Source organism: Pleurodeles waltl, chromosome 1_1 (assembly GCF_031143425.1).
Source record: "Pleurodeles waltl isolate 20211129_DDA chromosome 1_1, aPleWal1.hap1.20221129, whole genome shotgun sequence".
Lineage (NCBI taxonomy): Eukaryota > Metazoa > Chordata > Amphibia > Caudata > Salamandridae > Pleurodeles > Pleurodeles waltl.
In genome coordinates this window covers 304,133,479-304,153,693 of record NC_090436.1, presented here as the reverse complement: position 1 = coordinate 304,153,693, position 20,215 = coordinate 304,133,479, and the positions used below count along the sequence as shown (strand labels likewise).

Below are 20,215 nucleotides of genomic sequence, written 5' to 3'. Positions count from 1 at the left end.
AAGCGCTCCCCCAGCCCAAAACCCTGCAGTACCCTCTCCATGAACTCATGGGAGACGCGGTCGAAGGCCTTTTCCTGATCGAGACAGACCAGCGCAGCGTGAATATTCCGGTCTGTGATGTATTGGATCGTGTCCCTGATCAGTGCTAGGCTGTCCGCCACTCTGCGTCCTGGTACCCCACAGGTCTGGTCTGGGTGAACTAACTCTCCCATAGCGCTCTTGAGTCTATTCACCATTGTCTTTGCCAGGATCTTGTAGTCCACATTCAGGAGAGAGATGGGACGCCAGTTCTTGAGGTCACATCTCTCCCCCTTATGTTTATACAGGAGTGCGATCGTTCCTTCCCTTAATGTGTGGGGCATGACTCCCTCCTGCTCCATCTCCTCATACAGCTCCAGAAGGTCTGCTCCCACTAGGTCCCACAGTGAAGTGTAGAATTCAATTGGTAGACCATCACTGCCTGGCGTCTTTCCTGACTTGAAGGATTTAACTGCAATGTGCAGCTCCTCCAGAGTGAGGGGTGCGTTGAGGACTTCCCTTGCTGGTGTGGAGACCTTTCTCGGGATACCTGCCAAAAACCTTTCTGCCTGATCCCCATCTGACCTCTTCTCTGAGTAGAGGTCCCCATAGAAATCTGTCACAGCCTTCCTAATGTCTTCCTTGGTGTCACACAAAATTCCCTCCCTGTTGCGCAGTTGAACCAGTGGGGTGTGCGCAGAGTGGACTTTCTTAAAGAAGAAGGAGTTGCATTTCTCCCCCTTTTCCAGGTTCTCCACCTTAGAACGGAAGATGATCCTCCTGGATTCCTCATGAAAGTGCTCGCTCAGCTCTTTCTTGACTGCCTCCAGAGGGTTCATGACGTCCCATCCCCGGAGTTGGAGGTCGTGCAGTTCTTGCAGCTGTTGCTGCAGTCTACTGAACTCCCTCTTCCTCCCCCTTGCTGCTTTCCTGCCCACGTTCTTAAAGAAATCCTGAATCCTGCCTTTCACCCATTCCCACCATTCCCCTATGGACTGGAAGGTGTCTTTCATGTCTTGCCACTCACTGTAAGTCCTCCTCAGCTCCTCCTGTACATCCTCTCTCCCCAGCAGAGAGCTATTCAGTTTCCAGGTGCCCGGACCTGTCAGGAACTTCCCTGTTAGTTCCCCCTGAAACCTGATAGCCCTGTGGTCAGAGAAATGCACTGTCACCATGGAGTGCTGCCTGATCCTCACTGATCTAGAGGTGAAAACAAAGTCTATCCTGGATCGCACAGATCCATCAGGGCGGCTCCAGGTGAAATTCCTGGCGTCCGCCCCCATGGATCCAATGGCGTCCGTCAGGGAGGCCTCACCCACCATCTCCGCTAGGAGTTTCGCACCATCATCCATCCATCCTTCCTTAGCTCTGGTCCCGCATCGACCACCACTCTCTAGTATACAGTTGAAATCCCCACCCATCATGATTGTTCTGGAGGTGACCAGCTGTGGTCTGAGGCGCTGGAACAGCTCCCGTCTCTCACCTACATCAGAAGGCGCATACACATTGATCAGTCTAACCGGTTCTCCTGCCCATGAGCCGTCAACGACAAGAGCCCTGCCGCCTTCCAGCTCGGTGACCGAGTCCACTGTGAAGCACCTCCCTCTGACTAAGGTAGCGACTCCTACAGACCTACTGCTGTTCCCCCCAGACCAAAAAGAAGGCCCAAATGCCCACTGCTGTTCTAGGTGGGTGTATGAAGCTGAAAAAGGGATGGAGCATTCCTGAATCATGTACACATCACATTCCTGGCTGGCAAGAAAGTTCAAGGTGCTGGCACATCTGCGCTTGTCTCTGATACTTCTCACATTTATGGAAAACAATGAAATAGCCATCTTAATTAGTGTTTAAGAGTTTAACTTAGGCTCAAATACTAACTATCAAGTCAGAGTAATTAGCTGTTATCACACAGTGACAAGTCTACTTACAGGGCTGGTCAGGCTCCTGGCGGGTCTCCGGCGCGGGGGCTGTTGTCTTGGCCACCGTTGCTTGGTGCTTCTCTGAGGCTGGCTTGCCCACGTGGCTGGTCTCTGGCTCTTCCTCCTCCATGGAGGCCTCTTCCTTCTCAGCTATTGCTGGCGATGGTGGTGGGGACGCTTCCATGACGCTGGCTAGCGCCCTCATCTCCTGCAGCACTCTGCTGACTTGCTCCAGTTGGTCATCTGGACCCTCATTCCCTGGTTGTTCTTCTTCTTCTGACTCCTCTGGATCTGAGTTGGGGTTGTGGTTGCTCAGGTGTTTCTTCCTGGTCTTCTTTGTTACTTGTGGGGGACTGTGCCTCCTTTTCCTGCGCTCCTGTTTTGTCCAGGGTTCTTCTTCCTGGTTCTCAGAGGCGAGTTGGGGAGCGTTGTCTGTTGGCATACTCTCAGGGATGGCAGGCATTCCTTCTTCTGTGCTCTGTGGCTCCAGGACTGGCGTGGAGCCTTGGTCAGGTTTGACTTGCTCCTGCCTGGGGCCTTTCCTCCTCCCAGTTTCCTTGGTCTTTCTGGGTGCTGGGACTGGAAGGCTGACCACGGCAGCCTCCTCCTGTGCCTCTCTCCCAGGAGGTTTGGCCGCCTGGGCATAGGACTTGGCTCTTTGCGGGCAGTCTTTGAAACGGTGGCCCACGGCACCGCAGAGGTTGCAGGGGGCTTCCTCTTTGCATGCCCTGGCTGTGTGTCCTTCTCTTTTGCAGTTCTTGCACACTTGCACTGTGCAATCTTTAGCGGTGTGGCCCGGTTTACTACACTTGTTGCACAGTCTGGGCTGCCCGGGGTAGAAGAGGTAGCCCGAGTCGCGCCCTAGGGAGAAGCTTGAAGGAGGGTGATGGATTCCATCCGGGGCGGCCGGGTCCTCTTTCAGCTTCACCATGACTGTCCATTTACCATCCCATATTCCATCACTGTCCAGGTTGCGGGAGGGTTCTCTCGTCACTGTGCAGTGTCGGCGTAGGAAGGTGGTCAGGTCCTGGATGTTGACATGCGGGTTGTAGACGTGCACGGTCATCCTCTTCACCTCCAACACGAGTTGGCACTCCAGGTGGAAGTCGGCGAAGGGTTTCTCGTCCCGTCTTGACCAGCACATCTGCCAGTATCTCCTGCAGATTGATTCCGACATGAACGTCAGCAGGTAAGTGCCTTTGGGTGCATCTGACATTATGCACCAAATCTCAGCTGCTGTGAACCCCATCTTGGTCACCAGCAACTCTGTGAAAGTCTTTCTGCTCAGCTCTGGTGTGGAGCCATCCGATTCCACCTTCCTCTGCATCTTCACCGTGTTGTGGAACCAGGGGTTCAGCGGTCTGCTCATCCTGTCCTTGCTGTTGCGGCGTGCCTTGGGAAGGGTCCTTCAGGGAGCTACAGCAGGTAGGTACTCCTCAGGCCTGCTCCTGGTGGCTGGCAGTGGTTCCCTTCAGGCAGGCAGGGAAGCTTGGCAGGCAGGGGTTCCCCTCAGCAGGCAGGCAGGCAGGCAGGCCTCAGTATCCAGGCAGCTCCAGCAGGCAAGGAAGGGTCTCCAGCAGGCAAGCAGCTCCAGCAGGCAGGTGAGAGTCCACAGCAGGCGGTTCCAGCAGGCAGGCGAAGTCCACAGCAGGCAGGTGAAGGTCCACAGCAGGCAGGCAGGCAGGTTTCAGCAGGCAGGTATCTTCAGCAGGATGCAGCTCCAGTAATAGCACTTAAAAGTGCCCTTGTGTGCATATAGCACCAGGTAGTTCTTTGGCAGAACAGTGACCTCTAGTGGACACTAAAGGTACTGCAGGCACGGGGTGATCGTGGTGTCTCCCCTGCCAGGTAAGTATGAGTTGGAAGGGGACAGGGCAAGGGGGGCCCGCTTGGCATCTCCCTGCAGAGCGAGGGTGGCATCCACAGAGGCAAGGCCTGAGGCGGGGCAGAGCATGGGCGTGGGGGCGCAAAGTGACCAGCCAAGGCCCCGCAGACCCTTTGGGCAAAGCCGTTGCCTACCCAAAGCTGCTTCCCAGAAGCCTCGGCCGGCCGGCCAGTGAAATTTACATGACCACGCCATCCAGCAGAGCCAATCAGGGCCTTGCTTTCAGGATCCTCTCCATTGCTGAGAATTTGGGCAAGGGTAGAGTACAGCATGCTGACAGGTGGGCTCGCCAGGTGGAACGAAGGCCCAGAAGCAGCTTTTGAGGCCCTTTCCCAGCATTCCCCAGGCTCCTGAATTTGCATGCCTCTTCCCCTTGCCCAGCCCCATTTCCAGCCTACTGCAGCACCCAGAAGGAAGCTGGAGAGACAGCTAAGGGTGCTCCAGAGTGGTTTTTCTTGTTGCCTTTCTTGATACCAGAGATCAGGGGAAAGCGCGAACGCAGTCCCCCACTACCAGAAATTATGCAGTCGAGTATCCCGCATTTGGGGACATCGCAGGGGTCAGCACATCCGAAGTGCAATGGATGAGCCTCACCCTGGGAGAACCACCTTCGTGATCATGGTGTCTCCCCTGCCAGGTAAGTATGAGTTGGAAGGGGACAGGGCAAGGGGGGCCCGCTTGGCATCTCCCTGCAGAGCGAGGGTGGCATCCACAGAGGCAAGGCCTGAGGCGGGGCAGAGCATGGGCGTGGGGGCGCAAAGTGACCAGCCAAGGCCCCGCAGACCCTTTGGGCAAAGCCGTTGCCTACCCAAAGCTGCTTCCCAGAAGCCTCGGCCGGCCGGCCAGTGAAATTTACATGACCACGCCATCCAGCAGAGCCAATCAGGGCCTTGCTTTCAGGATCCTCTCCATTGCTGAGAATTTGGGCAAGGGTAGAGTACAGCATGCTGACAGGTGGGCTCGCCAGGTGGAAAGAAGGCCCAGAAGCAGAGTTGGAGGCTTCTGAGCCTACAGAACTGCCACTAAGCCCTACTCTAGGGCTAGGCAGTGCTTTTGTTGGCCAAAGCCAGGGAAAAGGCCTGCCGGGGAGCAGTGTTTCGCGCCCTGAGCCCCTCACGCCTTCCCGAACGCTCCCAAACGCGGCAGAACCCTCGCCGGGCAGAGCCCTCGCCGGGCCCAGGCCTGGTGGCCTCAGCCAAAGTCTTGGCCCCAGAAGGCAAGGGTGAGGACTACAGGCTGACAGCCGGTCCACAAGCCCAGGGGCTTAGCTGAGAGGGACAGACCTGTCACCTAGCCAGGGCCTACTTTCCTCTCTCTGGATAGGTCCCCTGAGTGGGAGGCGGCAGCTATCCCAGCACTCCCCAGGCTCCTGAATTTGCATGCCTCTTCCCCTTGCCCAGCCCCATTTCCAGCCTGCTGCAGCACCCAGAAGGAAGCTGGAGAGACAGCTAAGGGTGCTCCAGAGTGGTTTTTCTTGTTGCCTTTCTTGATACCAGAGATCAGGGGAAAGCGCGAACGCAGTCCCCCACTACCAGAAATTATGCAGTCGAGTATCCCGCATTTGGGGACATCGCAGGGGTCAGCACATCCGAAGTGCAATGGATGAGCCTCACCCTGGGAGAACCACCTTCGTGATCATGGTGTCTCCCCTGCCAGGTAAGTATGAGTTGGAAGGGGACAGGGCAAGGGGGGCCCGCTTGGCATCTCCCTGCAGAGCGAGGGTGGCATCCACAGAGGCAAGGCCTGAGGCGGGGCAGAGCATGGGCGTGGGGGCGCAAAGTGACCAGCCAAGGCCCCGCAGACCCTTTGGGCAAAGCCGTTGCCTACCCAAAGCTGCTTCCCAGAAGCCTCGGCCGGCCGGCCAGTGAAATTTACATGACCACGCCATCCAGCAGAGCCAATCAGGGCCTTGCTTTCAGGATCCTCTCCATTGCTGAGAATTTGGGCAAGGGTAGAGTACAGCATGCTGACAGGTGGGCTCGCCAGGTGGAACGAAGGCCCAGAAGCAGCTTTTGAGGCCCTTTCCCAGCATTCCCCAGGCTCCTGAATTTGCATGCCTCTTCCCCTTGCCCAGCCCCATTTCCAGCCTACTGCAGCACCCAGAAGGAAGCTGGAGAGACAGCTAAGGGTGCTCCAGAGTGGTTTTTCTTGTTGCCTTTCTTGATACCAGAGATCAGGGGAAAGCGCGAACGCAGTCCCCCACTACCAGAAATTATGCAGTCGAGTATCCTGCATTTGGGGACATCGCAGGGGTCAGCACATCCGAAGTGCAATGGATGAGCCTCACCCTGGGAGAACCACCTTCGTGATCATGGTGTCTCCCCTGCCAGGTAAGTATGAGTTGGAAGGGGACAGGGCAAGGGGGGCCCGCTTGGCATCTCCCTGCAGAGCGAGGGTGGCATCCACAGAGGCAAGGCCTGAGGCGGGGCAGAGCATGGGCGTGGGGGCGCAAAGTGACCAGCCAAGGCCCCGCAGACCCTTTGGGCAAAGCCGTTGCCTACCCAAAGCTGCTTCCCAGAAGCCTCGGCCGGCCGGCCAGTGAAATTTACATGACCACGCCATCCAGCAGAGCCAATCAGGGCCTTGCTTTCAGGATCCTCTCCATTGCTGAGAATTTGGGCAAGGGTAGAGTACAGCATGCTGACAGGTGGGCTCGCCAGGTGGAAAGAAGGCCCAGAAGCAGAGTTGGAGGCTTCTGAGCCTACAGAACTGCCACTAAGCCCTACTCTAGGGCTAGGCAGTGCTTTTGTTGGCCAAAGCCAGGGAAAAGGCCTGCCGGGGAGCAGTGTTTCGCGCCCTGAGCCCCTCACGCCTTCCCGAACGCTCCCAAACGCGGCAGAACCCTCGCCGGGCAGAGCCCTCGCCGGGCCCAGGCCTGGTGGCCTCAGCCAAAGTCTTGGCCCCAGAAGGCAAGGGTGAGGACTACAGGCTGACAGCCGGTCCACAAGCCCAGGGGCTTAGCTGAGAGGGACAGACCTGTCACCTAGCCAGGGCCTACTTTCCTCTCTCTGGATAGGTCCCCTGAGTGGGAGGCGGCAGCTATCCCAGCACTCCCCAGGCTCCTGAATTTGCATGCCTCTTCCCCTTGCCCAGCCCCATTTCCAGCCTGCTGCAGCACCCAGAAGGAAGCTGGAGAGACAGCTAAGGGTGCTCCAGAGTGGTTTTTCTTGTTGCCTTTCTTGATACCAGAGATCAGGGGAAAGCGCGAACGCAGTCCCCCACTACCAGAAATTATGCAGTCGAGTATCCCGCATTTGGGGACATCGCAGGGGTCAGCACATCCGAAGTGCAATGGATGAGCCTCACCCTGGGAGAACCACCTTCGTGATCATGGTGTCTCCCCTGCCAGGTAAGTATGAGTTGGAAGGGGACAGGGCAAGGGGGGCCCGCTTGGCATCTCCCTGCAGAGCGAGGGTGGCATCCACAGAGGCAAGGCCTGAGGCGGGGCAGAGCATGGGCGTGGGGGCGCAAAGTGACCAGCCAAGGCCCCGCAGACCCTTTGGGCAAAGCCGTTGCCTACCCAAAGCTGCTTCCCAGAAGCCTCGGCCGGCCGGCCAGTGAAATTTACATGACCACGCCATCCAGCAGAGCCAATCAGGGCCTTGCTTTCAGGATCCTCTCCATTGCTGAGAATTTGGGCAAGGGTAGAGTACAGCATGCTGACAGGTGGGCTCGCCAGGTGGAAAGAAGGCCCAGAAGCAGAGTTGGAGGCTTCTGAGCCTACAGAACTGCCACTAAGCCCTACTCTAGGGCTAGGCAGTGCTTTTGTTGGCCAAAGCCAGGGAAAAGGCCTGCCGGGGAGCAGTGTTTCGCGCCCTGAGCCCCTCACGCCTTCCCGAACGCTCCCAAACGCGGCAGAACCCTCGCCGGGCAGAGCCCTCGCCGGGCCCAGGCCTGGTGGCCTCAGCCATAGTCTTGGCCCCAGAAGGCAAGGGTGAGGACTACAGGCTGACAGCCGGTCCACAAGCCCAGGGGCTTAGCTGAGAGGGACAGACCTGTCACCTAGCCAGGGCCTACTTTCCTCTCTCTGGATAGGTCCCCTGAGTGGGAGGCGGCAGCTATCCCAGCACTCCCCAGGCTCCTGAATTTGCATGCCTCTTCCCCTTGCCCAGCCCCATTTCCAGCCTGCTGCAGCACCCAGAAGGAAGCTGGAGAGACAGCTAAGGGTGCTCCAGAGTGGTTTTTCTTGTTGCCTTTCTTGATACCAGAGATCAGGGGAAAGCGCGAACGCAGTCCCCCACTACCAGAAATTATGCAGTCGAGTATCCCGCATTTGGGGACATCGCAGGGGTCAGCACATCCGAAGTGCAATGGATGAGCCTCACCCTGGGAGAACCACCTTCGTGATCATGGTGTCTCCCCTGCCAGGTAAGTATGAGTTGGAAGGGGACAGGGCAAGGGGGGCCCGCTTGGCATCTCCCTGCAGAGCGAGGGTGGCATCCACAGAGGCAAGGCCTGAGGCGGGGCAGAGCATGGGCGTGGGGGCGCAAAGTGACCAGCCAAGGCCCCGCAGACCCTTTGGGCAAAGCCGTTGCCTACCCAAAGCTGCTTCCCAGAAGCCTCGGCCGGCCGGCCAGTGAAATTTACATGACCACGCCATCCAGCAGAGCCAATCAGGGCCTTGCTTTCAGGATCCTCTCCATTGCTGAGAATTTGGGCAAGGGTAGAGTACAGCATGCTGACAGGTGGGCTCGCCAGGTGGAAAGAAGGCCCAGAAGCAGAGTTGGAGGCTTCTGAGCCTACAGAACTGCCACTAAGCCCTACTCTAGGGCTAGGCAGTGCTTTTGTTGGCCAAAGCCAGGGAAAAGGCCTGCCGGGGAGCAGTGTTTCGCGCCCTGAGCCCCTCACGAACGCTCCCAAACGCGGCAGAACCCTCGCCGGGCAGAGCCCTCGCCGGGCCCAGGCCTGGTGGCCTCAGCCATAGTCTTGGCCCCAGAAGGCAAGGGTGAGGACTACAGGCTGACAGCCGGTCCACAAGCCCAGGGGCTTAGCTGAGAGGGACAGACCTGTCACCTAGCCAGGGCCTACTTTCCTCTCTCTGGATAGGTCCCCTGAGTGGGAGGCGGCAGCTATCCCAGCACTCCCCAGGCTCCTGAATTTGCATGCCTCTTCCCCTTGCCCAGCCCCATTTCCAGCCTGCTGCAGCACCCAGAAGGAAGCTGGAGAGACAGCTAAGGGTGCTCCAGAGTGGTTTTTCTTGTTGCCTTTCTTGATACCAGAGATCAGGGGAAAGCGCGAACGCAGTCCCCCACTACCAGAAATTATGCAGTCGAGTATCCCGCATTTGGGGACATCGCAGGGGTCAGCACATCCGAAGTGCAATGGATGAGCCTCACCCTGGGAGAACCACCTTTTTTTTTTTTTTTAAGTTTCAAAAACCTTTATTAAGTGCTTTAAGTAGGCGATACATAGGTTTTTAAAGAGTGGTACCTCTTCCCTTAGGAAGGGCAGTCCACTTCAACTTTGTTTCAAATCACATTTTAACCACACAGTCAGTTTACATATGAAATAAGTAGTAAAGGGGGTTTGGTTTCTCGGGGCAGTGTGGGGAGTTCAGTGGGAAGGAGGGGTTAGGGTTTACAGTTCTTCCTCCTTCTCACCCTCCTTGTTGTCCTTGTCTGTGTAATCTCTCAGCAGGTTGAGTACCATTCGGCGGCACGCTTCCCTGCTCACCACCTCCCCGTTGGTCACCAGTCGGGTCCTGGCATACAAGAGGATGTCCTTTACGCAGCAGAGGATTCTCCAGCATCCTTGGATGGCCTCCACTGAGTGTGTCTTTGGAAACAGCCCATACAGCACAGAGTGGTGAGTGATGTTTGGGTATGGGATGTGGGCTTCCATTTCTTGTTTTAAGGCTCCCCGCAGTCTCTGGGCAAAAGGGCAGGCCCAGAACAGATGGTATGTAGTTTCCTCTGCAGGGCATCCCCTTGGGCATTCTCTGTGTGGGCACAGGCCCCTGCTGTGCATGAATGACCGGACTGGCAGTCCCCCTTTCACGGCCATCCATGCAATGTCTTTGTGCCTGTTGGTTAGGGATGGGGAGGATACATTTTCCCACACCCTTGTTGCTGTCGCAGGTGGCAGGTCGCTCACTGGTTCTGTGGTGTCCCTGGACCTGATTAGTCTGTGGATTGTCCTGGGCTTCCATAGGCTTGGTGTGACACAGTTCAGCCCAAATTCCACCACAAACTTCTCAATCTCCTTGTAGTACCAGGGGAGGTCCCAGTTGAACATTGTTGCATTCTCCCACTTATCCCATCCCAGTCTTCTCCATACTGGGAGCAGGAAGAAGCGGAAGACCCTGTAAGCTGAGTGATCCTTGTTCTCGTTCGTCAGGGTTATTCGGACGCAGCCACACACAAAGAAGGCTCTGAGGATTGTCGGGATGTCAGGGACTGCCTTCCCTCCCTTGCGATGCTCCTTGTGCATGACTGTCCTTTTCACCCTGTCCATCTTTGAGTGCCAAACAAAGTGGAAAACCATGCTGTTCACAGCCCGTGCTACGTTGGCCAGGAGTGGCCAGGCCTGTGTCACATACTGCAGCACGGGCAGTGCGTCGTTCCTGAGCACCAGAGCCTTTCCTTCAATGCTCAGGTGTCTCAAGCTCCAAAAGCCTAGTTTCTGCTTGACTTTGGCCAGGCGTTCGTTCCAGCTTTTCGCCGCCGCTCCTGGTCCCCCAAACCAGATACCGAGGATCTTTACCAGTCCTGCCTCAACGGGGAAAGGGAGAGGCTCGTTACATAGGTCCCAGCGGCCAAAAAGCTTTGCCTGTGATTTGTCCACGTTGATCTTTGCTCCTGATGCTTTGCCAAAGTCCTTGCATGCCTCCAGCAGGGACTGGACCGATTTCCCATCTGTGCAGAAGAGGGTGACGTCGTCCATGTACAGCGAACACTTGACTTCTTTCTTTGCGTCTCCTGGTGTCGGGATCCCTCTGATGTTCGGGTTCTTCCTGATGTACTCCGCGAGTAGCTCTATAACCAAAACAAACAAAGAGGGCGAGAGCGGGCAGCCTTGTCTTACCCCAGACCTGATAGGAAAGGGGTCTGTTTTCCAACCATTTACCATGACTGAACTGAAAATGTCTGTATACATTATTCTAACATAATTGCAGAAGCGCTCCCCCAGCCCAAAACCCTGCAGTACCCTCTCCATGAACTCATGGGAGACGCGGTCGAAGGCCTTTTCCTGATCGAGACAGACCAGCGCAGCGTGGATATTCCGGTCTGTGATGTATTGGATCGTGTCCCTGATCAGTGCTAGGCTGTCCGCCACTCTGCGTCCTGGTACCCCACAGGTCTGGTCTGGGTGAACTAACTCTCCCATAGCGCTCTTGAGTCTATTCACCATTGTCTTTGCCAGGATCTTGTAGTCCACATTCAGGAGAGAGATGGGACGCCAGTTCTTGAGGTCACATCTCTCCCCCTTATGTTTATACAGGAGTGCGATCGTTCCTTCCCTTAATGTGTGGGGCATGACTCCCTCCTGCTCCATCTCCTCATACAGCTCCAGAAGGTCTGCTCCCACTAGGTCCCACAGTGAAGTGTAGAATTCAATTGGTAGACCATCACTGCCTGGCGTCTTTCCTGACTTGAAGGATTTAACTGCAATGTGCAGCTCCTTCAGAGTGAGGGGTGCGTTGAGGACTTCCCTTGCTGGTGTGGAGACCTTTCTCGGGATACCTGCCAAAAACCTTTCTGCCTGATCCCCATCTGACCTCTTCTCTGAGTAGAGGTCCCCATAGAAATCTGTCACAGCCTTCCTAATGTCTTCCTTGGTGTCACACAAAATTCCCTCCCTGTTGCGCAGTTGAACCAGTGGGGTGTGCGCAGAGTGGACTTTCTTAAAGAAGAAGGAGTTGCATTTCTCCCCCTTTTCCAGGTTCTCCACCTTAGAACGGAAGATGATCCTCCTGGATTCCTCATGAAAGTGCTCGCTCAGCTCTTTCTTGACTGCCTCCAGAGGGTTCATGACGTCCCATCCCCGGAGTTGGAGGTCGTGCAGTTCTTGCAGCTGTTGCTGCAGTCTACTGAACTCCCTCTTCCTCCCCCTTGCTGCTTTCCTGCCCACGTTCTTAAAGAAATCCTGAATCCTGCCTTTCACCCATTCCCACCATTCCCCTATGGACTGGAAGGTGTCTTTCATGTCTTGCCACTCACTGTAAGTCCTCCTCAGCTCCTCCTGTACATCCTCTCTCCCCAGCAGAGAGCTATTCAGTTTCCAGGTGCCCGGACCTGTCAGGAACTTCCCTGTTAGTTCCCCCTGAAACCTGATAGCCCTGTGGTCAGAGAAATGCACTGTCACCATGGAGTGCTGCCTGATCCTCACTGATCTAGAGGTGAAAACAAAGTCTATCCTGGATCGCACAGATCCATCAGGGCGGCTCCAGGTGAAATTCCTGGCGTCCGCCCCCATGGATCCAATGACGTCCGTCAGGGAGGCCTCACCCACCATCTCCGCTAGGAGTTTCGCACCATCATCTATCCATCCTTCCTTAGCTCTGGTCCCACATCGACCACCACTCTCTAGTATACAGTTGAAATCCCCACCCATCATGATTGTTCTGGAGGTGACCAGCTGTGGTCTGAGGCGCTGGAACAGCTCCCGTCTCTCACCTACATCAGAAGGCGCATACACATTGATCAGTCTAACCGGTTCTCCTGCCCATGAGCCGTCAACGACAAGAGCCCTGCCGCCTTCCAGCTCGGTGACCGAGTCCACTGTGAAGCACCTCCCTCTGACTAAGGTAGCGACTCCTACAGACCTACTGCTGTTCCCCCCAGACCAAAAAGAAGGCCCAAATGCCCACTGCTGTTCTAGGTGGGTGTATGAAGCTGAAAAAGGGATGGAGCATTCCTGAATCATGTACACATCACATTCCTGGCTGGCAAGAAAGTTCAAGGTGCTAGCACATCTGCGCTTGTCTCTGATACTTCTCACATTTATGGAAAACAATGAAATAGCCATCTTAATTAGTGTTTAAGAGTTTAACTTAGGCTCAAATACTAACTATCAAGTCAGAGTAATTAGCTGTTATCACACAGTGACAAGTCTACTTACAGGGCTGGTCAGGCTCCTGGCAGGTCTCCGGCGCGGGGGCTGTTGTCTTGGCCACCGTTGCTTGGTGCTTCTCTGAGGCTGGCTTGCCCACGTGGCTGGTCTCTGGCTCTTCCTCCTCCATGGAGGCCTCTTCCTTCTCAGCTATTGCTGGCGATGGTGGTGGGGACGCTTCCATGACGCTGGCTAGCGCCCTCATCTCCTGCAGCACTCTGGTGACTTGCTCCAGTTGGTCATCTGGACCCTCATTCCCTGGTTGTTCTTCTTCTTCTGACTCCTCTGGATCGGAGTTGGGGTTGTGGTTGCTCAGGTGTTTCTTCCTGGTCTTCTTTGTTACTTGTGGGGGACTGTGCCTCCTTTTCCTGCGCTCCTGTTTTGTCCAGGGTTCTTCTTCCTGGTTCTCAGAGGCGAGTTGGGGAGCGTTGTCTGTTGGCATACTCTCAGGGATGGCAGGCATTCCTTCTTCTGTGCTCTGTGGCTCCAGGACTGGCGTGGAGCCTTGGTCAGGTTTGACTTGCTCCTGCCTGGGGCCTTTCCTCCTCCCAGTTTCCTTGGTCTTTCTGGGTGCTGGGACTGGAAGGCTGGCCACGGCAGCCTCCTCCTGTGCCTCTCTCCCAGGAGGTTTGGCCGCCTGGGCATAGGACTTGGCTCTTTGCGGGCAGTCTTTGAAACGGTGGCCCACGGCACCGCAGAGGTTGCAGGGGGCTTCCTCTTTGCATGCCCTGGCTGTGTGTCCTTCTCTTTTGCAGTTCTTGCACACTTGCACTGTGCAATCTTTAGCGGTGTGGCCCGGTTTACTACACTTGTTGCACAGTCTGGGCTGCCCGGGGTAGAAGAGGTAGCCCGAGTCGCGCCCTAGGGAGAAGCTTGAAGGAGGGTGATGGATTCCATCCGGGGCGGCCGGGTCCTCTTTCAGCTTCACCATGACTGTCCATTTACCATCCCATATTCCATCACTGTCCAGGTTGCGGGAGGGTTCTCTCGTCACTGTGCAGTGTCGGCGTAGGAAGGTGGTCAGGTCCTGGATGTTGACATGCGGGTTGTAGACGTGCACGGTCATCCTCTTCACCTCCAACACGAGTTGGCACTCCAGGTGGAAGTCGGCGAAGGGTTTCTCGTCCCGTCTTGACCAGCACATCTGCCAGTATCTCCTGCAGATTGATTCCGACATGAACGTCAGCAGGTAAGTGCCTTTGGGTGCATCTGACATTATGCACCAAAGCTCAGCTGCTGTGAACCCCATCTTGGTCACCAGCAACTCTGTGAAAGTCTTTCTGCTCAGCTCTGGTGTGGAGCCATCCGATTCCACCTTCCTCTGCATCTTCACCGTGTTGTGGAACCAGGGGTTCAGCGGTCTGCTCATCCTGTCCTTGCTGTTGCGGCGTGCCTTGGGAAGGGTCCTTCAGGGAGCTGCAGCAGGTAGGTACTCCTCAGGCCTGCTCCTGGTGGCTGGCAGTGGTTCCCTTCAGGCAGGCAGGGAAGCTTGGCAGGCAGGGGTTCCCCTCAGCAGGCAGGCAGGCAGGCAGGCCTCAGTATCCAGGCAGCTCCAGCAGGCAAGGAAGGGTCTCCAGCAGGCAAGCAGCTCCAGCAGGCAGGTGAGAGTCCACAGCAGGCGGTTCCAGCAGGCAGGCGAAGTCCACAGCAGGCAGGTGAAGGTCCACAGCAGGCAGGCAGGTTTCAGCAGGCAGGTATCTTCAGCAGGATGCAGCTCCAGTAATAGCACTTAAAAGTGCCCTTGTGTGCATATAGCACCAGGTAGTTCTTAGGCAGAACAGTGACCTCTAGTGGACACTAAAGGTACTGCAGGCACGGGGTGATCGTGGTGTCTCCCCTGCCAGGTAAGTATGAGTTGGAAGGGGACAGGGCAAGGGGGGCCCGCTTGGCATCTCCCTGCAGAGCGAGGGTGGCATCCACAGAGGCAAGGCCTGAGGCGGGGCAGAGCATGGGCGTGGGGGCGCAAAGTGACCAGCCAAGGCCCCGCAGACCCTTTGGGCAAAGCCGTTGCCTACCCAAAGCTGCTTCCCAGAAGCCTCGGCCGGCCGGCCAGTGAAATTTACATGACCACGCCATCCAGCAGAGCCAATCAGGGCCTTGCTTTCAGGATCCTCTCCATTGCTGAGAATTTGGGCAAGGGTAGAGTACAGCATGCTGACAGGTGGGCTCGCCAGGTGGAACGAAGGCCCAGAAGCAGCTTTTGAGGCCCTTTCCCAGCATTCCCCAGGCTCCTGAATTTGCATGCCTCTTCCCCTTGCCCAGCCCCATTTCCAGCCTACTGCAGCACCCAGAAGGAAGCTGGAGAGACAGCTAAGGGTGCTCCAGAGTGGTTTTTCTTGTTGCCTTTCTTGATACCAGAGATCAGGGGAAAGCGCGAACGCAGTCCCCCACTACCAGAAATTATGCAGTCGAGTATCCCGCATTTGGGGACATCGCAGGGGTCAGCACATCCGAAGTGCAATGGATGAGCCTCACCCTGGGAGAACCACCTTCGTGATCATGGTGTCTCCCCTGCCAGGTAAGTATGAGTTGGAAGGGGACAGGGCAAGGGGGGCCCGCTTGGCATCTCCCTGCAGAGCGAGGGTGGCATCCACAGAGGCAAGGCCTGAGGCGGGGCAGAGCATGGGCGTGGGGGCGCAAAGTGACCAGCCAAGGCCCCGCAGACCCTTTGGGCAAAGCCGTTGCCTACCCAAAGCTGCTTCCCAGAAGCCTCGGCCGGCCGGCCAGTGAAATTTACATGACCACGCCATCCAGCAGAGCCAATCAGGGCCTTGCTTTCAGGATCCTCTCCATTGCTGAGAATTTGGGCAAGGGTAGAGTACAGCATGCTGACAGGTGGGCTCGCCAGGTGGAACGAAGGCCCAGAAGCAGCTTTTGAGGCCCTTTCCCAGCATTCCCCAGGCTCCTGAATTTGCATGCCTCTTCCCCTTGCCCAGCCCCATTTCCAGCCTACTGCAGCACCCAGAAGGAAGCTGGAGAGACAGCTAAGGGTGCTCCAGAGTGGTTTTTCTTGTTGCCTTTCTTGATACCAGAGATCAGGGGAAAGCGCGAACGCAGTCCCCCACTACCAGAAATTATGCAGTCGAGTATCCCGCATTTGGGGACATCGCAGGGGTCAGCACATCCGAAGTGCAATGGATGAGCCTCACCCTGGGAGAACCACCTTCGTGATCATGGTGTCTCCCCTGCCAGGTAAGTATGAGTTGGAAGGGGACAGGGCAAGGGGGGCCCGCTTGGCATCTCCCTGCAGAGCGAGGGTGGCATCCACAGAGGCAAGGCCTGAGGCGGGGCAGAGCATGGGCGTGGGGGCGCAAAGTGACCAGCCAAGGCCCCGCAGACCCTTTGGGCAAAGCCGTTGCCTACCCAAAGCTGCTTCCCAGAAGCCTCGGCCGGCCGGCCAGTGAAATTTACATGACCACGCCATCCAGCAGAGCCAATCAGGGCCTTGCTTTCAGGATCCTCTCCATTGCTGAGAATTTGGGCAAGGGTAGAGTACAGCATGCTGACAGGTGGGCTCGCCAGGTGGAAAGAAGGCCCAGAAGCAGAGTTGGAGGCTTCTGAGCCTACAGAACTGCCACTAAGCCCTACTCTAGGGCTAGGCAGTGCTTTTGTTGGCCAAAGCCAGGGAAAAGGCCTGCCGGGGAGCAGTGTTTCGCGCCCTGAGCCCCTCACGCCTTCCCGAACGCTCCCAAACGCGGCAGAACCCTCGCCGGGCAGAGCCCTCGCCGGGCCCAGGCCTGGTGGCCTCAGCCATAGTCTTGGCCCCAGAAGGCAAGGGTGAGGACTACAGGCTGACAGCCGGTCCACAAGCCCAGGGGCTTAGCTGAGAGGGACAGACCTGTCACCTAGCCAGGGCCTACTTTCCTCTCTCTGGATAGGTCCCCTGAGTGGGAGGCGGCAGCTATCCCAGCACTCCCCAGGCTCCTGAATTTGCATGCCTCTTCCCCTTGCCCAGCCCCATTTCCAGCCTGCTGCAGCACCCAGAAGGAAGCTGGAGAGACAGCTAAGGGTGCTCCAGAGTGGTTTTTCTTGTTGCCTTTCTTGATACCAGAGATCAGGGGAAAGCGCGAACGCAGTCCCCCACTACCAGAAATTATGCAGTCGAGTATCCCGCATTTGGGGACATCGCAGGGGTCAGCACATCCGAAGTGCAATGGATGAGCCTCACCCTGGGAGAACCACCTTCGTGATCATGGTGTCTCCCCTGCCAGGTAAGTATGAGTTGGAAGGGGACAGGGCAAGGGGGGCCCGCTTGGCATCTCCCTGCAGAGCGAGGGTGGCATCCACAGAGGCAAGGCCTGAGGCGGGGCAGAGCATGGGCGTGGGGGCGCAAAGTGACCAGCCAAGGCCCCGCAGACCCTTTGGGCAAAGCCGTTGCCTACCCAAAGCTGCTTCCCAGAAGCCTCGGCCGGCCGGCCAGTGAAATTTACATGACCACGCCATCCAGCAGAGCCAATCAGGGCCTTGCTTTCAGGATCCTCTCCATTGCTGAGAATTTGGGCAAGGGTAGAGTACAGCATGCTGACAGGTGGGCTCGCCAGGTGGAAAGAAGGCCCAGAAGCAGCTTTTGAGGCCCTTTCCCAGCATTCCCCAGGCTCCTGAATTTGCATGCCTCTTCCCCTTGCCCAGCCCCATTTCCAGCCTACTGCAGCACCCAGAAGGAAGCTGGAGAGACAGCTAAGGGTGCTCCAGAGTGGTTTTTCTTGTTGCCTTTCTTGATACCAGAGATCAGGGGAAAGCGCGAACGCAGTCCCCCACTACCAGAAATTATGCAGTCGAGTATCCCGCATTTGGGGACATCGCAGGGGTCAGCACATCCGAAGTGCAATGGATGAGCCTCACCCTGGGAGAACCACCTTCGTGATCATGGTGTCTCCCCTGCCAGGTAAGTATGAGTTGGAAGGGGACAGGGCAAGGGGGGCCCGCTTGGCATCTCCCTGCAGAGCGAGGGTGGCATCCACAGAGGCAAGGCCTGAGGCGGGGCAGAGCATGGGCGTGGGGGCGCAAAGTGACCAGCCAAGGCCCCGCAGACCCTTTGGGCAAAGCCGTTGCCTACCCAAAGCTGCTTCCCAGAAGCCTCGGCCGGCCGGCCAGTGAAATTTACATGACCACGCCATCCAGCAGAGCCAATCAGGGCCTTGCTTTCAGGATCCTCTCCATTGCTGAGAATTTGGGCAAGGGTAGAGTACAGCATGCTGACAGGTGGGCTCGCCAGGTGGAACGAAGGCCCAGAAGCAGCTTTTGAGGCCCTTTCCCAGCATTCCCCAGGCTCCTGAATTTGCATGCCTCTTCCCCTTGCCCAGCCCCATTTCCAGCCTACTGCAGCACCCAGAAGGAAGCTGGAGAGACAGCTAAGGGTGCTCCAGAGTGGTTTTTCTTGTTGCCTTTCTTGATACCAGAGATCAGGGGAAAGCGCGAACGCAGTCCCCCACTACCAGAAATTATGCAGTCGAGTATCCCGCATTTGGGGACATCGCAGGGGTCAGCACATCCGAAGTGCAATGGATGAGCCTCACCCTGGGAGAACCACCTTTTTTTTTTTTTTTTTTTTTTTTAAGTTTCAAAAACCTTTATTAAGTGCTTTAAGTAGGCGATACATAGGTTTTTAAAGAGTGGTACCTCTTCCCTTAGGAAGGGCAGTCCACTTCAACTTTGTTTCAAATCACATTTTAACCACACAGTCAGTTTACATATGAAATAAGTAGTAAAGGGGGTTTGGTTTCTCGGGGCAGTGTGGGGAGTTCAGTGGGAAGGAGGGGTTAGGGTTTACAGTTCTTCCTCCTTCTCACCCTCCTTGTTGTCCTTGTCTGTGTAATCTCTCAGCAGGTTGAGTACCATTCGGCGGCACGCTTCCCTGCTCACCACCTCCCCGTTGGTCACCAGTCGGGTCCTGGCATACAAGAGGATGTCCTTTACGCAGCAGAGGATTCTCCAGCATCCTTGGATGGCCTCCACTGAGTGTGTCTTTGGAAACAGCCCATACAGCACCGAGTGGTGAGTGATGTTTGGGTATGGGATGTGGGCTTCCATTTCTTGTTTTAAGGCTCCCCGCAGTCTCTGGGCAAAGGGGCAGGCCCAGAACAGATGGTATGTAGTTTCCTCTGCAGGGCATCCCCTTGGGCATTCTCTGTGTGGGCACAGGCCCCTGCTGTGCATGAATGACCGGACTGGCAGTCCCCCTTTCACGGCCATCCATGCAATGTCTTTGTGTCTGTTGGTTAGGGATGGGGAGGATACATTTTCCCACACCCTTGTTGCTGTCGCAGGTGGCAGGTCGCTCACTGGTTCTGTGGTGTCCCTGGACCTGATTAGTCTGTGGATTGTCCTGGGCTTCCATAGGCTTGGTGTGACACAGTTCAGCCCAAATTCCACCACAAACTTCTCAATCTCCTTGTAGTACCAGGGGAGGTCCCAGTTGAACATTGTTGCATTCTCCCACTTATCCCATCCCAGTCTTCTCCATACTGGGAGCAGGAAGAAGCGGAAGACCCTGTAAGCTGAGTGGTCCTTGTTCTCGTTCGTCAGGGTTATTCGGACGCAGCCACACACAAAGAAGGCTCTGAGGATTGTCGGGATGTCAGGGACTGCCTTCCCTCCCTTGCGATGCTCCTTGTGCATGACTGTCCTTTTCACCCTGTCCATCTTTGAGTGCCAAACAAAGTGGAAAACCATGCTGTTCACAGCCCGTGCTACGTTGGCCAGGAGTGGCCAGGCCTGTGTCACATACTGCAGCACGGGCAGTGCGTCGTTCCTGAGCACCAGAGCCTTTCCTTCAATGCTCAGGTGTCTCAAGCTCCAAAAGCCCAGTTTCTGCTTGACTTTGGCCAGGCGTTCGTTCCAGCTTTTCGCCGCCGCTCCTGGTCCCCCAAACCAGATACCGAGGATCTTTACCAGTCCTGCCTCAACGGGGAAAGGGAGAGGCTCGTTACATAGGTCCCAGCGGCCAAAGAGCTTTGCCTGTGATTTGTCCACGTTGATCTTTGCTCCTGATGCTTTGCCAAAGTCCTTGCATGCCTCCAGCAGGGACTGGACCGATTTCCCATCTGTGCAGAAGAGGGTGACGTCGTCCATGTACAGCGAACACTTGACTTCTTTCTTTGCGTCTCCTGGTGTCGGGATCCCTCTGATGTTCGGGTTCTTCCTGATGTACTCCGCGAGTAGCTCTATAACCAAAACAAACAAAGAGGGCGAGAGCGGGCAGCCTTGTCTTACCCCAGACCTGATAGGAAAGGGGTCTGTTTTCCAACCATTTACCATGACTGAACTGAAAATGTCTGTATACATTATTCTAACATAATTGCAGAAGCGCTCCCCCAGCCCAAAACCCTGCAGTACCCTCTCC

At 56.3% G+C, this 20,215-nt stretch overlaps 9 non-coding genes and 2 pseudogenes across 9 annotated transcripts; all 11 read right to left on the bottom strand.

Annotated features, from left to right (window-relative positions):
* Window positions 1–4,303: 4,303 nt before the first annotated feature.
* Window positions 4,304–4,467, bottom strand: LOC138293248 (U1 spliceosomal RNA). The gene has a single exon (XR_011202943.1). It is a non-coding gene; the product is annotated as a U1 spliceosomal RNA (small nuclear RNA).
* Window positions 4,468–5,322: 855 nt separating this feature from the next.
* On the bottom strand, window positions 5,323–5,486 carry LOC138293243 (U1 spliceosomal RNA). Its single transcript, XR_011202942.1, has one exon. It is a non-coding gene; the product is annotated as a U1 spliceosomal RNA (small nuclear RNA).
* A 510-nt stretch (window positions 5,487–5,996) lies between these two features.
* On the bottom strand, window positions 5,997–6,160 carry LOC138295292 (U1 spliceosomal RNA). Its single transcript, XR_011203566.1, has one exon. It is a non-coding gene; the product is annotated as a U1 spliceosomal RNA (small nuclear RNA).
* An 855-nt stretch (window positions 6,161–7,015) lies between these two features.
* On the bottom strand, window positions 7,016–7,179 carry LOC138293238 (U1 spliceosomal RNA). The gene has a single exon (XR_011202941.1). It is a non-coding gene; the product is annotated as a U1 spliceosomal RNA (small nuclear RNA).
* Window positions 7,180–8,034: 855 nt separating this feature from the next.
* Window positions 8,035–8,198, bottom strand: LOC138293234 (U1 spliceosomal RNA). The gene has a single exon (XR_011202939.1). It is a non-coding gene; the product is annotated as a U1 spliceosomal RNA (small nuclear RNA).
* Window positions 8,199–9,045: 847 nt separating this feature from the next.
* LOC138291885 (U1 spliceosomal RNA) lies at window positions 9,046–9,183 on the bottom strand (annotated as a pseudogene).
* A 6,052-nt stretch (window positions 9,184–15,235) lies between these two features.
* Window positions 15,236–15,399, bottom strand: LOC138293231 (U1 spliceosomal RNA). Its single transcript, XR_011202938.1, has one exon. It is a non-coding gene; the product is annotated as a U1 spliceosomal RNA (small nuclear RNA).
* A 510-nt stretch (window positions 15,400–15,909) lies between these two features.
* Window positions 15,910–16,073, bottom strand: LOC138293226 (U1 spliceosomal RNA). The gene has a single exon (XR_011202933.1). It is a non-coding gene; the product is annotated as a U1 spliceosomal RNA (small nuclear RNA).
* Window positions 16,074–16,928: 855 nt separating this feature from the next.
* On the bottom strand, window positions 16,929–17,092 carry LOC138293223 (U1 spliceosomal RNA). Its single transcript, XR_011202932.1, has one exon. It is a non-coding gene; the product is annotated as a U1 spliceosomal RNA (small nuclear RNA).
* Window positions 17,093–17,602: 510 nt separating this feature from the next.
* Window positions 17,603–17,766, bottom strand: LOC138293212 (U1 spliceosomal RNA). Its single transcript, XR_011202929.1, has one exon. It is a non-coding gene; the product is annotated as a U1 spliceosomal RNA (small nuclear RNA).
* Window positions 17,767–18,276: 510 nt separating this feature from the next.
* Window positions 18,277–18,414, bottom strand: LOC138291973 (U1 spliceosomal RNA; annotated as a pseudogene).
* Between the last annotated feature and the right edge of the window lie 1,801 nt (window positions 18,415–20,215).